The sequence below is a fragment of the Corvus hawaiiensis genome, chromosome 3, assembly GCF_020740725.1.
Source record: "Corvus hawaiiensis isolate bCorHaw1 chromosome 3, bCorHaw1.pri.cur, whole genome shotgun sequence".
NCBI classification, from domain to species: domain Eukaryota; kingdom Metazoa; phylum Chordata; class Aves; order Passeriformes; family Corvidae; genus Corvus; species Corvus hawaiiensis.
The window spans coordinates 63884135-63901430 of NC_063215.1; the positions used below are offsets into that span (position 1 = coordinate 63884135).

General features: G+C 41.9%; 1 protein-coding gene across 4 annotated transcripts in view; it reads right to left on the reverse strand.

Annotated features, from left to right (window-relative positions):
• PHACTR2 (phosphatase and actin regulator 2) overlaps positions 1 to 17296 on the reverse strand; it is a 134944-nt gene that overhangs the window by 89445 nt on the left and 28203 nt on the right. The gene's annotated exons all lie outside the window — the stretch shown is intronic.

A 17296-nucleotide genomic window follows, 5' to 3' on the forward strand; every position in this document is an offset into this window, starting at 1 on the left:
ATCTTTACTGGTATGTCACCTACTGGGAGAAAAAGGACTTAATCTTACAGTGCATTTTGCAAGTATTTGACTGTAGAAAACATTAACCCAAGAAGACCCCTTGTGAAAGGAAGAAAATACACATTTCTGAAAACACGACCTGCTCGGGGAGCCCTCATGGCCCCTTCTGCCACTCCTGGCAGCACTGGAAGCCAGGCAGCAATGCCAAACTCCCTCTAAAACCTCATGTGGGTGCAAGGCGCAGTCCCATGCCACACAGAAATGCCTTCATGTGCGTTGCAAATAGCTTGTACTGGGCTCTCTGGATGGAATGCACTTGGTTGTGGGATATGACCCACAAAATCCAGCTTGGCATTCTGCTTCAGTATTTTCTGTGAAGTCACTTGGAGAACCGTGCTAGCTGGTGAAAAAAAAAAAAGATACTGTACATAAGACACTCACACCCACTCCATTTCTCTTTTTAAACAGTTACCCTTTCCAAAAAGGCTGAGACATTTCCTTGTGTGCTAGCTGTGTGCCACAGTAAATAGTTGTTTTTCCCCAAAATCAGTAGCAGAAGTCTATGTAAAGTCTCACCTACGCAGGTGATGGAGCAGGACAAGGGGTGCTCCCAAGCATTCTCAAGCACAGAACCCACTCACTTAAAACTACTGAAATACAACACAAGATGTCTTTAGAGTTTTCCCACGAACTGCGCAGTAATTATGAACCACAACCTTGACTCACACATGGTGATAAAACCCAGCGCTGTAAATCTGTGAATGTAGCTGGCAGTCATAAAGTAAATTATGTGGAGGTCAGGTCGATGGTCCCTTCTATGTTTATTCCTCTTATTTAATGGTCCATTGCTGGAGACAGACTGAAAACTTTCAGAATGTTTTACAATGTATTTATGCGACCAAGAAGTGTGTCCTGTGCTTTCCATCCCCATTATCCTGACGTGCTGAACATAAATCAAAGTGCAGTATGCAGAATTAACATTTGAGGAAAGAACAGAGCACTTTTTAGGTTTTTTAATAATGCATACAGAGAAAATACTTCTCCTTTCTAGAGAGCCCTTAAGAGAGACCATCACCTTTCGGTTAAGGGACGAAATAGGGCCACCTTCATTTCGTGCAGCTGAATTTCACAAAAGCCTAATGTCCCAGCATGGGATATTACATCTGGATCCAGACAGACTTCCATTCAATTCAAGACAAAGTGTGGTTAAAATAACATTACATTGTCAGGGGTCAGATGGTTGCAGCGCAAGCTAATAAAAATCAGCTTTTTTAAAGGTATGGAGACCTTGCTCAGCACTCAGTACTAACTCCTGGCCTCACAAGGCAGGTTGTGCTTAAGTAAAATAATTCATAAAGTGAATGGATTTACAATTATGCATATCCATGTATAGATATGTGAAAAGGGTGCAAGTCAGTTGCACACTGACCCAGGTAAAAACATACAAATTTTCCTGTGTGGCCAGCATCACTGGAAACTTTCTCAGTGCATAGACATTTGTGTTAAAGCATCCTATTAATCCTATTAATTTTTAGAAGTCTGAATAGGAGTTTCAGCAGTGAGACCTCCTGCAGTTCAAATTTATGGACTGTAAGAGTTATAGAAAGGAAGATGTACCAAAGGTGTCTCTTTACCAGTCTAATAGAAAAAAAAATTCCGCTTTTTAAGGTATTTTGTTATTAAACTAGTAAATGAAACACTTTAATAACACTAGTAGTGTTCTTAAACTAGTATAGTGTGACAACATATTCAAATCAGGCATTTCCTTATGATAAATATTAGGTGGTTTTATAAATAATTTGGCCCATCAAATTAACTGAGATAACTGGATCCACAACTGAAGGCATTTTTTGTTTGTATAAGTTGTCTAGCAACATTGGTTAACTAATGGACTATAACACCTTATTAAGAAAAATCCATACATTTTCTCAAGTTATTTTAGGCTTGTGTGCGTGTTAATTTTTACACGGAACACAATTTGTCTGACTGCAAACTGTTCCAAGTGACATGACATTTTGTACCTCTCAGGTTATTGCTTGCAAAAAGCTGAGTCAGTCTAAAGGACAAAAGACAACTGAGAACATGGGGGAGGGTGACCTTCTCCACAGACAGAACATTTCCGTGCCCACCTCACGAGTCTGCTGCCCACAGCGTGGTCCTGAACTGCCAAAATGAGTCATCGTTCTGCTCCTCTTTGGTGCTGTTTCACTCAGGTCACTACAATGTATTTTACTGACAGTAAGTTTTATACCTAATATGTCACAAATTTGCTGGTGCAGTAAATACCTCTAATGCTTAAGCACATGTGCAATGAAGCAGCCACATAGGAGCTCTGGGACTCCTTGTTCTCCCTGGCAAGGCACTCGATCAGCATTCGGACTGGCTCAAGTACCATGCAAGGCCCCGGGCCGTGGATTTTTCATGCACACGAAAACCCTACCCCCATTATAATTGCAATCAGGCCTTTATAAAAGCTCTACTGCCAACACCAGGCTATGCAATTTTAGAGAGGAGATATATCAATATAATTGACAAGTTATAAAATAGCAGAAAAGAAAGCAAACATTGTGTGTCCTTAGGTATAAAATACATTTCTTCCAGGAAGTTACCAAGTTTTGAGAGTTACAACAAAATTCTGTGTGCTCCATCTTATCAAATTCTCCTTCTTGTGCATTTTTATCAACACTTAGAAAGCTGGCACATTTTATTACATTGGAATTCAATCTAAGAAACCTGAACACATGCTCATGCTTCACTGCTCAGTGGTTATTAGAATAATCTGCAGGAAACAACATCACAATAGGGCATTGTTTGTGAATGTGAGTAAAAGGTTACAAGAAAAGCCTGCATCCAGTGCTGACTCCTTTACTCCCATTCCCTTTGCTGTGAAGAATGCACATGTGTGTGGTGGCTATTTCCATCACAGTCAGTCTTTTTTGCCAATTGTTGCAACCCAGGAGAGAAGAAGGTAGAGCAAGAGCACATTTATCCTGAAAACATGGAGTTGCTGAACAGTGTGCTCAGTGGGAGGTGACCAGCTATGGCATAAACCAAACCTCAGGCTCCTCCTCATTGCAATATTTGAGTACCCCACAGCACCCAGCAAACAGATCTGCAACAGGCATAATATAGGCATAGCTCTGTGAGGAATTTCTTCCTTTAACTGAAATTTGCTTGGATACACAAACCCTCAGTTCCACAGTCCTCAACCCCCTCCTTCATTGCTGCCCAGCCACACAGGCACCAGAATGACCTGTACACTGGAGCTTTCATCCTAAACATCCCCCTGGGAGTACCACCACAGCTGTCAGCACAACAACAATGCCCTGCTAGCACTCACACTGGTGGAGAAATGGTGCCCAGTCCCTTTTGGAGAGTCCTGCAGAGTCCTGAGGACTGTGCTTGTTGAGGAGCCTTTTCAAGTGACTTGGGGCTGTCCAAAGAAGACACGTTTGGGGAAAAAGCTTATCCTCTCTCCTAGGGTCCCCATTCCCAAGAGATGAGCTTAGATACCCTAGTGGCTGGGTAGTGAGTCTGACTGTCATCTCTGTTACAGGGGCTCTATTTCCAGACTTAAGCACACACACAACACCAGCATTTAGATGGAAAGACCCTTTCTGTCCATCCATGCAATAGCTTGGGCAGGATGAAGAACAGTTTTGGGGGTGGTTCTTGACTCAATCTTATTTTCTGCCTGAAGGGATTAATTCCTGCTTCTCTGACTTTCCAATGACAGAAATAACCTGATCTTTTTGCTGGTGTAGTACCAGTATTTGAGGACTTTTATCTTGCCAGCTGGGATTAGGGGGAAACACGGGTGGTGTTTTTGCATGGAGAATAAAATAGTGTTAGCATAGTGGCATAGGGCTGGGCTCTTGTTTCTAGTCCTCCTTCCAAAAAACAAACAAAAAAAGTTCTTCTGCATTCATTTTAAGTAGATGCAAAGAAGGACAGATGAAGGCCCTCATCAGCAGGCTGTATTATCATACACATAGTCTCTTCAAGGCCTAATGAACTGCCTGTTATTTTAGGCACTGTGGAGTTTGCAGACACTGTCTGTGTGCTCCAAAGACAGTATTCACCCTCACCACAACCTGCTCTGCTGCTTCCAGCTCTTTTGTCCCAGGAGGCATCTTCTGGCAGGGGTGCCCTGTGGTGTAGAATTCTTAGCTGCCTCACAAAGAATGACATAAAAAACTGAAGGACATGATTTAAGTGACTTGATTTAAATGATAATAAAAAAAATTAAGAAAACGATCTCGCTCTGGAGTACACAGGAGAAAGCCGCAGCACCTGCACAAAGCAATGGTAGTAAGACTGGAAAGTGTTGCCTTGCAGTTTGAAGAGCAGCACCAGTAACTTGCCTCCTAAAAGCCAGGTTTAGCCAGTGAAACCTTCCTGCTAGGTGTAACACCCAGGCAGTGTTTAACCATGGTCTTCTCTGCAGCTGTGCAAGAGTTCCAGCTACACTGCCAGGCTGACAGCAGCACTGAGAAATGAGGGTGGTGTCCGATTTCAGAGATGCTGGAATGATGCCCAAATCTGCCCCTCCATTGGTAAGAGTGGATATAAATGACATAATTGGTTCTGCCTTACCGCCACCTGCCCCTCTGGTTAGCACTTACCACCTGAAAGGAACATGAGTTAATGCTTCGTACAGGATCTCTGGCTGGTGCTGACTTTGGGGTGATGAGAAAGAATCAAACATCTTTCATTTAACTACCTGGGCACTGAAAAACAGTATAATGGTCATTATTTCAACAAGTTTTTCTGCTGTTGAGAAGGCAGGATAGCCAAAGCTTGTATGTGCCAGTGATGCCATTCTGTTGTGTTTGACAGCTGGCAAATAAGGCTGATGCAGCAAGATCCAGTGGAAACAAAGCCTTTGTTAAAACTGGAAGGAGAAATTCTGAGTGTTCATTAGGAAGCATCTTGCTGGAGTCTTTCTGACACCCTCATATCCAGCCTTCTTAGCAGTCTGCCTGATGTAAATTTTGCAGTATTGTTTTTCACTTGTGCTACTTAATAGTCACCTTCCTTTTTCCAATCTGAAATATATTCAGCGTCACCCATTACTAATATTTTAATCTAATATATATACACACATGCATGTTAATGTATACATATATTATGGCTGCCAACAACATACATCTACAGCGACTTGGTGATATTTATTCATAAGTGGGAATTAAGAGGTCCAAATTCGTATTTTCCAGTAAGAAACGAAGGAACAGCTTTCTTTGTAGGATTTTTATAGTTAGAAAGCTGCAAAGGGATTTAGGGTGAGGCGCAAAGGAGATTCAGAATTAGGAAACTTTCTTTTACAGTAGCTCAGACTGAATAGCTGCAAGGCTTCCTGAATCCTCCTGAGATTTTTGTGTTTCAAGGAAGACATGGGACACCAAAGGTTACTTAATATCCCAGGAGCAGTCACTCCAGTGCTCCAACTAGAGCAAGACAGCACCTTTCAATGTTGCAAGTACATGTAAGGAGTGTCTCAGATCTCTGAGACAGAGCTCATCAGCTGAACACCTGCTTCCAGCATAACACTATCATGCAAGTATTTTTGAAAACCACTGCCTCTCAACACTGAGCCTCCCAATATGTAACTATGATCTAATTGGTCTTGTCCCTGATTATATGGGCTTTCCTTTGTCCATACTGAATGCATTCATTTCTTGCCTAAATATCATTTTATATTTTCTTGCTAGTCAGTGCCAGTAGCACCATACAGCCTGGAGCAAAGGACCAGCTCTTGCTGGATACCTCCTGAATCACACCTGATGAGTGACAATAATTCCCAAAATACACTTGTATTTTGAAACCTGCTATTTGGGCAGAGAAGAACCCGTCTCATACATAGCATATAAGTATTGTATCATTTTAGGTTCTACAAAGCAGAACCAAGCCAAGCATCTTCTCATGCAGCAAGATAAATTTATGAAATATTTCTCTCAAACCTGTTTTTCTTCCAACCCATGTTAATTGAAATTATTCGTATTCAATCTCTTAATTCTTTCTGGCTCAGTCTCTGTATCATCTGTTTCACATTTTTGCCTGGGACTGATGTTAAACTCACTAGCTAATGCTTATGAGTCTACCTCATTTACTCTCTCTAAAAATTGTTGCAAGGCACATTAATAATAATTTCTTCAAGAGCATGCAGTTCTCTCACAAGGGAGACCCAAGGGATACGTTGTGAACCTTACCTGGTAAACTTCAGAATGTTCCTGAGCCCAGGCAACTCGTTGCCTTCCCAGATCACAAGCAGAAGGCCAGAAAGCTGTGCCAGCTCCGTCTCTGGGCTACGAAATAAATGCCAGCTCTGTGCCTTCATGTGGCCAACTGTTTGCAGCTCTTTTGCAGTACTCTTCCTACTCACCACTACTATAGACTAACACATATTGCAGCAGGCTGGGACCTCCCTGCCTCCCTACCATACCTGCCTCCCTCCTATACATATAGGAAAGATGCACCTAGCCCAGCATTCCTTCTCCAAGTGGCTGAATGTCACCCATGCAAGTCAGTCCTCCACATGCTGAGGAGTGTGCTGTTGTGCTTGGGAATCATTTTTGTTCCTTTGTGTTTGCAATGTCTCTTGACCTGCATAAAGCACGTGATGTAGCCATCCATAAATATCATGAGAACACAGCTCGTTCTATAAATGAACACAAAATGGAATTTGATTTAGTATCATGAAATAGGAGGAAAAAGTTGGGAGCAAAGTGGAAGTGTTGATATGCTTAAGGATGGTAAATTTCTTGGACTAGTCACCTTTGACACAGCAAAAGCTGGAATAGGTTAGAGACCACTTCTCAGCTATGGGAGTTGGTTCATACTTGTGTAAAGAATCTCAATTTCTGACATTTGGGTCTAGCCAACGTGACCAGGGAGTCGGCAAGCAGGGAAATCATGTGAAAATTTTCTTTGCTTTTTCCCTCAGCTGAGAGGAAGCCTGGTTTGATAAGGTAAGTGTTTTCTTATCATTTTGTTTCTGTTCCTAGAAACCAAGTTGCTGTTAAGATCTCCCCTACTCCCCCTTCCAAGTAGTATGAGACAACCAGTGGGTGATCCCTGTTGGAAGCAATCTAAATCAGCGATGCATACACTGTCTTACCAGGCCTAGAGCTGAACTCAGAAGACTCAGACAAACCCCGGATTTGAGCACAGCAGCCTACTTTCATGGCATCAGTTGCAGAACTGGAGCTCTGGTGCACGGTGCACAGCAAGATAAAGGGAAGTACAGAACATAAGCACTCCAAACTCCTCTGCAAAGCCATGGGAGAGCTTTGTGGTTGCCAAGCTAGTAATATCATCAAAATACTTTTTTTCCTTTTTCATTCTGCCCGTAACACACTGTGACTGTGAAAATGGGCTGAAGAAAAAGAAATTAAAAATAAAATAAAATAAAATAAACCCCAGCCATGCAGATTCACACAGAGCATGCAGACCAGCATGAGAATGTGAAAGTGAAGGGGACCACAGGATTTATCAGGACCAATCCAGCACAGTAGCAGGCACTAGATGCTTTGCTGCAGGAAGCACTGCTTTTGCATCCTGTGGACACTTCCTGAGAAGCTGTAAAAGGCAAAGGTGTAAAAGACTAGTGCAGCATGCCAGAAGCAGAGAAGAGAAAAGCCTGCAGTCACGCAACTCCATCCACAATATGCCAAGAAGTTTATTTGTGGTACTTTTCAGGCAAGCATATATAGGCTGTCATGGTGACAACCCTCTTCTGCATTAGCAGTCTGATCTACTGCATGAGATAGCACCTATTGCCCTGGGGGAAAAGCTTAAAGGCAGAGCAGAGGAAAAGGAGATCATGGCAAGAGGCAGTGATGGCACAAAAGTGTGGTTAAGTGCTGATCTGGGAAGTATTCTGATTTCTGCCTTCACCTTGTTCACCCTGCAGGTGCTCCTCTGAAATGGGTGCACAACCCGTCTGCATCTGAAAGATGCACACAATTTTTAACACTTGGCAGCCATCTGCTCTACAAGGTGAAAAAAGCTGAATCTGCCCTCAGAATTTCAAATTTTGCTTAAAAAAACCCAAAGAAATCTAGCTGTGATTGCAAGCAGGGATGAGGAAACTTATCTCAGGGCAATCTTTACCTCAGACAAGCCTTTCATGTCCCCAAATTTGCAAGCCATTCCATGAAGCAGCTAACAGCGTTTCTCTGTCACAACAGGCAATGGAACTGCAGGGAGAAGCAGACTTCCAGACTTTACTGATGCACACACGGCATTACTACTGCAGTGAAAAAACACTACTCTCAGAAAAGTACTCTTAAACCATAGCCACACAAGCTTCCCCCTTGGCTTAAGTGGCATATCACTGGCTTCTTCACCTGCAGTGCAGAGTAAAGAGGTAGCCAGGCTACCACCTGAGAGAGGAAGGGGACCCCACAATCATCCTTCTTTTTCATCCATGGGAGAAGATAACATTTTGGGAAATAACGCTGGCTCTACTCTTTCTTCTCTAGCAGTTCAAAATAAGACTCTAATGGTGCTGAGCAGTACATCTACTTTGCCAGTATTATACCTTCCCACTCGTCTTTGCAGTCAGGCTTCCTGAGGTACAGCATTAAAGAATATACACAACACTTACAGAACCTGAGGGCTTACAAACGTGACGGAAACTTGTGTGAAAATGAAGAGCTATGCGTAGAGCTACTCCATCTTGTCTAGTACTTGAGTTGAAGAATCAACACCCACAGCTAAAATAATGAACACTGATAGATATTACATTATTTTTAGGACAATAAAATAATATAATGCACGGGTTGTCACCCTTAGATGTTGCAAAGTAAATTGTTCATCTTCAGAGACCTCAAAATCTTGCTCAAGACTTCATCACATTTAATTTCACCCTAGAACCTCCCACACGTAGGTTAAAAAAAAAGTATTTTCCCCCACTACCCAGACTATCTAACCCCAGCTTCTAAATAAGACAGGTAATTCATCAGAGTGGATGGCTCCTCCAAAACTGTGGGCAGGGGTAGGCTCTGAGGCCTGTTTCCATCAATTAACAGCACAACATTGAAAGATTCTCCAGCTAGAACTAGAACAGCTGTGTCCTGAGCTGGATGCTGTGCAGATGTAAGGCCCTGCATCACATCTAACCCCAGCTGCCTCACCAGTCAAGGTCCAGCCACCAGAGCTGATGTGACCATGCTGTTTAGGGGCTCAGATTAATGTCTTCTGGGCAAAAGGTACTGCACCATATCAACGTGCTCAGAGCTGCCTCAAGGACCTCTGGCACCACTCGTGTTACACAGCGCAGACATGGTCTTCGTGGGGTACCAAAGGAGAGAAAAAACAAACAAACAAAAAACCCCATTGCTGAGTTTTGTAGAGGAACTGAGAAAAGCAAACTCTACCATGGCTTCCCATTCCCCTTTTTAACCCCAAAGCCATCCTTGTTCCTAAATTCTGTGGTGCTTTATGCCCCTTGAAGCTACTCATGCCAAAGTAAACAGCTACTTCAACCTCTTGCGGGTGTCTCAAGCTGTTGTGTAGGAATGTTTATGCCTTACAGAAGGCATATAATACCTTACAATCACTGTGCTAAGTGATACAGACTGGGGAACTTAAAAGTTACATTTGGCAACCTGCCCTTACTGTGCTCTAATTATTCCTTAATATCCCAATTTAAGGGCAGCATATTGGCCCCATTTATAAATTGTCTGGCTTTTATGAGTTTGTGTCACAGAATTTATGTTAAACAGTTTTCAGATTCTTTATTGAAAACTGCTGATTGTGTATTGCCTGACAAAGCAAAATGTCTCCATGAGAATAATGATTTATTGTAAATATGGTAGTATTAAGGCTGACTGTTCTGGGTATTAAAAATGCATGGAAAAAATCCATTGTAAAAAGTGTTATGTGAGCTGTCATAATTTGTCAGTTTAATATCTTTGTCATTTGCATTTCTTTTTAAAATGCCAAGAGCAATTAAACCTTATCTCACTAGTAGAAGTTGCCAAATTTCACTTGAAATTAAACCAGGATAATGTATCATGTTAGTTTTTTTAATAATATTAAACTATAAAAATAGGAACAGAAAAGAGACGGAAAAGGAGACATACAACAACTGCAGCTACAAAAAAACCCAGCTAAAAAACCAAAGCAGCCTGTTTCTGTGATAGAATCACACTTGTGAACTCCATAGGCTTCCTCCATCAACAAACCATTTTCCCTGACAGTAAGGCCATAGCAAAGTCTTGCTGAACTATGATTAAAATGTCAATAAACAGCTCCCAGTAGCACAAATTTCATGCCTGAGATCGCCATATTTTCAGTTCATCTCTCCACATGGTTTCCAGGCAAGCCTCCATAATGTAATACCCCTTGTTTTTTGGACTGACTCGAGTCCCAGTGAGAAAAACAGAAGGGACTTGTGAGTCAGCAGGAGCTGGAGCTAGGACGAATCGATCACAACTTTGTCTCCTGTGGAAATACCAGCTGCTGTCATATCTGTATTGGAACTGCATTGTGCATGCCTGCTAGCAATGGTCAAGCCATGGGTGAAAAAATTGTTTCTGGGATTCTCTCCTACTGTGTCTGCCTCCCTACAGAGACATAGGGTTGCCTTTATCATTGTCATTAAATATTCTGTTGCTTTTCAGAAATACACTGAAAGGGAATTTCCTGTTCAATACGTTGTAAAATAAGCAATCTCTGATAGTTACATTACAGGAACAGTGCTGCAGAGCAAACTAAGATTAAGCAAATATTTGGCCCTGGCCAACTCATTTTCTCCAAGCCTTTTGTTTTATTTGAAAATTGGATGTTAAGAGGGACCTAATTCCTCACTCAAATCCACTATTTGAGCCATATGTTGCCAGCAACTCAATACCTCATTGCTGACAAGTCTGGGTTAAGGTCGTCTCGTCTGTGAGGAAAGCAGACAAATCGCTCCTTGTCTTCTTTGCAAGAAGTCCTTCTGCTGGTACCACTGCCCCCACGAGGTGCTTGGAGAGGGTGCTTCTGTACAGGTGTCAATACAAGCCCAGTATCTGCAGTAAAGGTCATAGATCTGTTCAAATGAATACGGCTACTTCCTTCTTCTTGCGTCTCCAGCAGCACATGGGACATCCCTTCTAGTGTTGAGCTGTGCCCAGAGTCAGGCACACAGAGCTCCATGGGTGTAGGATAACAAATCCAGTTGCCCAGTCTTCTCCAACACCCTGCTTCTCCGCAGGGCACTGGCTGGGGACACTCACTTTGGCCTTGAGGCCTCCACGCTCACCCAGGGACTGCTGGGCGCCACTTGCCAGCAAGAGCTATTAGAGACAAACTCAGCAGTTTTATTCAGGATTTACTCCTGTCTGCTGGGAGAAGGTTGCTAGGTATTCTTAGAGTCCTAAGCTACTTATATTTTCCAATTATACTTCAGGAGGAAGACTCGTAAACGTTTTATGTGAAAATATAAAAAATGCTTAAATAGTAAGGGAATAATAATGCTTAAATAGTAAGGGGAAAAAATAGAGAAAGGGAGAATTTTTTGGTAAAATTCCATCCAGTCTACTTTTTGAGCCCAAAGAAATACCCCTGCAAGTCACCTCAAAAATTAAGTATCACATTTCATAAAAGACTCACTGTTAGAGACAATGAATGATGATGAAACAGCAGCAGACTAGATCCTTATTATCAGCCACCTGCTCTTTGGTCATGCAATCTTGCTTTCTCCCTTGTCACTCACTTCCAGCCCCTTCAATCTGGGGTGTTCAAAGCCCCTGGAACACAGGCTGGTTTTCTTGGAACAATTTGTGCCAGTGCCTCTTAATACAACCTTTCCTTGTCTGGACTGATTTCTTGTACTGTCAAAATAGTTGGCTCCTGCAATTTTGGTTTCCTCCTTGCTAGAAGCCTATGGGGAAGTGCTGCCTCCCAAACTTGGATTACTACTTCCATACACTACACTTGCTTCTTCACCATGGGTGGCAGTGATGATCCAGAGTGCAGAACAGGGGTCTGAAGGCAGCTGGCCAAAAAATGCCACACAACCAGCAGATGTAAACATAAGACATGAACTTGGCACCTGATGGTTGGATGCTTGCCAGCTTTTACCAGGAAAAAAGAATCAGAAATTACTAGTAAGTAAAATTGGTGTTACACCATCTCTCCAAACCAGCTAGAGTTCATGGTGCTTCTCTCTAAGAAGCACTGCAGCAACTGGAATCATTGCTTAAAATATCATGAGTGTGTGTCAGCCCAGTGGAACCACAGCATTTCTAGCTAAAGACAGCCATTTGAAGCAGGGTGGGTGGACTATCTCCACATTAGAAGACACTCCATCACTTCAGTGCTACACAGTATTTGGCTACTTCTAGTGCAAGTTCCTAAAGTCATCCAGGGCCATGTGTATACAGACTCGAAAATAACACGGGGAGCAGCAGCATCACAAGGAAGTCTAATCCTCACAGAAAAGTTTTCCAAGGTCATGGATTTATAAGCACACTGTTCCAACTTCTGGGTAAAGGGGCATAAACCATGAATATTATTCTAAAATTACAACAAGAAGAAATTCAACCTTCCAACAGAGAGTGACCTGTGATACACTAGAGTGTTCACTGCAAACAAGGGCATGGGTGCAAATAGGAGGCAAATTAGAATGCACAATGTAGTATAAAAGAGTTGCTTATTGCTTTGTATTTTATTGTTCATGAGCAAACCATTTTGTGGTCTATAGAACATGGCATACGGACCCAATAAAAGACAGCATGGCATCATGGATAGCTCCATTTACATATGTGTAAGAGTGGGGCAGAGAAAGGAGGCGCTGTTGCCCCTCTTAAAACACCTTCACGCTTGGGGAGAACATGGACAAAGTACCATCAAAGAGCAAAACAGAAGCTGCCGAAGGACGTGACTGATTTTGCTGCTGGAGTTTGGAATTGTCTCAAGGGCTCAAAAAGCTGTGGCAACAATGCTACCGTCTCCATTGCAAGTGGTTTTGTGTTAATGGGTTTCCAGATTCATAGGGACAATTCAGATGAGATTAAGCCTTAGATGGCCAAAGGATTTCAGAGCCCTTTATAGGCAACAAATGAACCTAACCTTTGAGATTGTTATCTAGCCTAATTCTGCACACAGATCAGCTCAACTGGTTAGAAGTTCTTGAACTCTATGAGTTGATGAGAAACCTGGATCATAATCTGAAGTCCACCTCCCAGTTTCGTTCTTCTGCCTGTTATTTTTTTTCCTCCTCTGTGTTTTAGAAAGATGCCTCGAAATCAGGTAAGACATAACAAAGCATCTGTAAGGTCAAATCCTCAACCAGCATTCGATCCCAGCAGTCTTATATTTAAAGAGTGCTAAATAAGTCCTACTGACATACGGAAAGACAAAAATGACCTGCTACTTCAAAAGCAAGGGAATTTCCATTTCCAGTTTCCTGTGTCTCTTACTCTTCCTGTGAACACATGATGTCATGCAGAACGCTAAATTGACCACTTGCTATCGTCCCCATCCCACAGCATTTCAGGCTTTAAGTTAAAGTCTTGCTTCAATGGAAAGTTCTAAGTTTCACTATAGGTCAAATATAAAGTTTGATGTTGCTACTGGATATTCCTCAGAGATAGGATGTACAACAGACAAGACCTCCAAGTCCCTTTAAAACACATTTTTTACTTGAAGGCATAGCCTGCAGCCACAGCTGCAGAACCTACATAATTCAGGGTAACAATTAACCACAGCTAGCTCATTACTGCTAAAATAATATTCCAAGTGCAAAGAAGTCATCAAAGTAAATCCCCAAGAAATCTGAAACAAGGCCTCCTGGTTTTGTGCACTGCTGGTATGGTATGCATGATACAGGACCTCACTATGGTGCCATTCACCTCCACGAGGTCCTTCCCCCAAGTCTTTGGCACATCACACTGGCATTCTCCTTAGTAAGAACAAGTGGATAAGATTTGTCTGTTTTAAGGTGAGATGCCTGTCTGAGCACGACACAGCTGACTAGGAGCTCTGGGGGAAGGGATGTTGCTGATCTCACTCCTTCTTACAGGAAATCCCCCCCCAAAAGCATCACTTGGGAGCACTTCTGTTTCCGCAGCTTCTTTCTTCCTGCTACTGCAAGTTTCTTGCTGCTTTTATATGTGTGTTTTTCCCCCCACAAGCTATTTCCAGACCTTCCTAGGTTTTTTAAAATGAGGTTTGTTACATCACTGCTGTCTCCAGGTTTGATGTGTTTGGCCCAAAGTAGATGTGTGCAGCAAAGCCAGAGCCCAGGACCTGCCAGTAGTGGCAGGCAGGGGTTGCTGGCTGCCCTCCCCTGCCCAGAGCAGCAGGCAGCCTTGCAGCTGAATACCTGCAGACGGCCTGTCACAAACAGCTGATGCCAAAATAGGCAAAAAATACAACTAGAACTGTCCTGTTGTGCCCTACACAGATGGATGAATATTTTATTGTTATTCCAGGAAAGGCTTTTAAAAGAACACACGAGACAACAGTTATGTGGAGCTGTCTCTGTACACAGAATAAAAATAAAAGCAATCTAACACTAAAGGAAAGAACTTTAAAAATGAAGACATTCTTTCTAAACCTCACAAAATGGCATCAACAGCTAAAAGTGTACACAGGTGACCTATTAGCAACACTGATCTTTTTAAATGACGGTTTTGGCCAGAAAATAATTTTAATGATGGAAGAGGAGAAGAGTGACAAATTACAGAGATATTTCTGTTATGCGGAGCAGAAGATGGAGTTTTGCCCAACAATTATCCATGGTCTGACTTTGGAAGTCTCTTTCAGCAGCATGATGAGTTTAATAACAGAGGCCTGATTCACTGACACTGATACCAAATTGTTATTTCTAACACTCAGTAGCTAAAACACGCAGCTTTTCTAATATTCTGCAGTTCTGTATTACCAGAAATAGCATCTCTCCAGGAAGAATTCGGGCAGGTATCCAGTTTATATACATCAGCGTGTTTACATTTCAATTGGCGGACTGCTGAAGAACAAATCAATCAGGAGGTTGGGCTTAGGGATGAAAATAATCCTGCTCTCTCTGATCTCATAAGCGCCCAGATGACAAGATGACACTGCAAGGGTTTTCAAAGGTGCTTTCCCATCCTTGTAGAAGTCAGAGGGACAGGCCAGACATACAGACGTATTCAGCTGCACAGTCCCCATGTGGGCATCCCAGTTAGGGATCACAATCCCTAAACATTCCTCTACAGATCCGGGTGTCTTTACCCAGCACCCTGTAGGCTCTGTGGAAATGGTTGTATTCCCTATCCTGCTCAAAGTATGGAAATGGCTGCACTCTTAGAAGAGCTGCCTGGAGAAGGGAGCATGTCCATGCCACGTGTGCAGCTGAAGCCCTCTGGGGGTTTGGAGCAAGCTGACCACAGGCAGCAGGAAGATCACTGGTAACCACAGAAGAAACTGGATCACAGCCTTACCCTCTGCCATGATATCTTCAATATGGCTTCGTTTCATCTGTTGTTGGGTTGGTTTGGGGCTTTTTTTTTCCAACTAGATTTTAATTTTTGTCCAAAAGGATTATTTTAACCAATTTCAATGGTATATAGGTTGTTTTATAAAAATGGAAAGCATCAATCACTGTTTCTTCATGAGAAAAAAATATCTGGAGTTATTCAGCAAACTAATGTTATAAGAAGCTGTGAGAATAGTTGGCAAGTTGTGCAGACATCAAGTCTTACTTATTTTAACTTTTTGCAGATAGTAACCAAACTGGACTCTTCCTTAGAACAACAAAACCAATCAAACAAAAAAAAACAAACCAAAAAAACAACAAAACAAAAAACCCAACCAACCAACCAACCAAACAAAAACCCACACAGAGGAAAATCTGTTTCTATGGCTTTCAGACACAAGCTTCCCTCTTCATCCCCCCAAAACTGGCCTTTAAAATAAATGTGACTCATTCCAGAACAGATTCTTATAGCTGGATTAAAGTGGTGTCTCCATCAGGACTTCAATAGTATTAGCTGTTGATGCTGAAGTGTAAAAACCTGGAGGAATTAGCAGCTCTGCCTGCCAGGGTATCTCTTGCCCACAGGCATTCTGTGCTGGAGAGCAGGAATCCTTCTCCTCCAGCAGAAAATTCTGCCTTGTCATGCAATATCAAACACAAGTCATTATCATTTATTATGTTAAGGCTTCTTAAAAGCTAGCCAAAGCACCAAGTGCAAAGAGTATTGCTAATCTTATTTATATCCAAAAATGAATATTTTACTAGGACCATGTCAGGTTTTTCTAGATGCTGGTGATGTAATTTTCCATGACGTTACATTTTTAATTCTAGAAAAACTTTTTTTTTTTTGGTCTTGGAGTTTATAGAAATAAAGGCAGCAAGACCCTTTTATCTATTTGTGACAGAAGTTCATAACAATACATGTGAGATGAGAATGACCTGGACAGCTTAGCAGACATGAGCAAGAGTTCTGCTTCTACTGTAAAAAAAAATCAAACCAAAACACCCACAACCCCCTGAAAATCACTGAAGCCTACTGTAGAATAATCTTTGCCACACACACACTGTAGAGGTGATCATCACTTTTAAGGTCAACATTAGACAAATCTGATGATCTGAGCAGTTTTCAAAGGGCACTGAATCTACTGCAGATTGTGTCTCCTAAAATGTATTGCACTAGTACCAATAAATCTGTGAGATCTCAACATGTTCAAGTTTCACAGCAGTCAAAGCAGCATGCAAAGTATCTGTCCCAAAAAGCTCTCTTTTTCCTCTGTCTTGTGATACAAGGTAATGCAAAAGGGAAATGCAAATAATGCATTTCATCACCGAGATAATGATGTGTGCACCTCCTTAGGAACCATGAAGTGCATTATTTGGGATGAAAATGCATGATCTAAAGTTGGAACATCAAAGCAAATAAAAAGTGCAAATATATTCAGTATTTTATGTACTAAATATGAAAGAGAGTAAATCATTATACAGAGAAAATAGAGGCAGCTTAAAATAAGACAGATAGGAGCTAACCACTATCTACTTTTTGTTAGCTTTATTAGTTACCTATCCACACCTATTTCAAACTGTGAGAGATATTTCTCTCTGAAGTACACGCATTTTCCCTTCCTGCCACATTTCCTGCATATAGCTTCCAAAACAACACTGAATACCTTAAAAAGGCAGATCCTACATTACAGTTTAGGTTCACATTTCCAGGAAACAGACTTAGAGCAGAAAAAACCATACTGTTAAAGGGTTAACAACTTAAGTGTGTCACATTTTAGACATAAAAATTTGCTTTAATAAAGGACATTTAAAAGGAAGAAGCCGCAAAGGGTAAAGAAACAC